This window comes from Galeopterus variegatus, unplaced genomic scaffold (genome assembly GCF_000696425.1).
Source record: "Galeopterus variegatus unplaced genomic scaffold, G_variegatus-3.0.2 Scaffold1968, whole genome shotgun sequence".
Taxonomy (NCBI): domain Eukaryota; kingdom Metazoa; phylum Chordata; class Mammalia; order Dermoptera; family Cynocephalidae; genus Galeopterus; species Galeopterus variegatus.
Window position 1 is genome coordinate 26,874 of NW_007728079.1, and position 1,069 is coordinate 27,942.

Sequence of the window (1,069 nt, forward strand, 5' to 3'; positions counted from 1 at the left end):
ATTCCCTAGCACTTCAACTGTTCTTACTGTTCAGAGTTTCATACAATAATAGCTAACACTTATCACCCAAAGCAGTTAATTCACAGAGAGTTACTGCATAGAGACATCTTGCCTGACACAATTAAGCTAAACTAGGACTAAAGCTTTGCATCAAAATGATAACTAAATGCCTGGATATGTGTCTCCAACATAAACAAACCTACAGACAAACAGAAAAATCAACAGTATACCCTGAAGGTTACAACTACTAGATGTAATGCAGTAAATTAAATGACAAAGTGAAGTCTGAGTACTCAAAAGTCTTAAATGCCTATATGTAAAAAATAAAAATAAACGGGGAACCTGGAGAAATGTTGGATTCAATTACACAATTACATGATGTGGTTAATATCTTTAACATATAAAGATGACATATGAATTGACAGCTCTAAAACCTGGTAGATAAATGGGCAGAGCACACCAACAGAGAATTCATAAGAGAGGAAAGTCAACTGATTTACAAAGATGATCATAATGTGTATCTTTACCAGAAAATAAATAAATGCAGACTAAAGCAAGACGTCACTTTTATTCTCATATCAAATTAACAGCTACATGATACTGATGAAGTACAACTAGACTTGCAGGCTCATGTGTATGGCTGGTGGCAGTGTTCCAGATGAAAGCTATTTGTCAGTATGTGTCAAGCACTTTAAATATTTGTCTCCTTTTACATACTGATTTTTCTTCTGAAAAGGTCTACTGAGGAAATAATTTTAGTTTTAAACAAAAGTTTAAATAGAAATAAAAGCTTTTCTTAACATAGTGAAAATTTTAAAACACCCTAAATATCTAATAATGGGAGAATGGTTAAGTAAATTGTTATGTCTGCTTTCTGAAGTACTACGGAGATATTAAAAATGTTTATGAAGAGTTTATAAGAACACGGACACTTTTAGTCACTAAATAAATACTAATTAATGCCCTGTTCTGAGTACTGAAGATTTAAAAGATGAGTAAAACCCAGCCCCAACCCTCAAGGAACTTAAACAAAGTGAATAATACCTCTAAACAAACAAGTGTAATAATG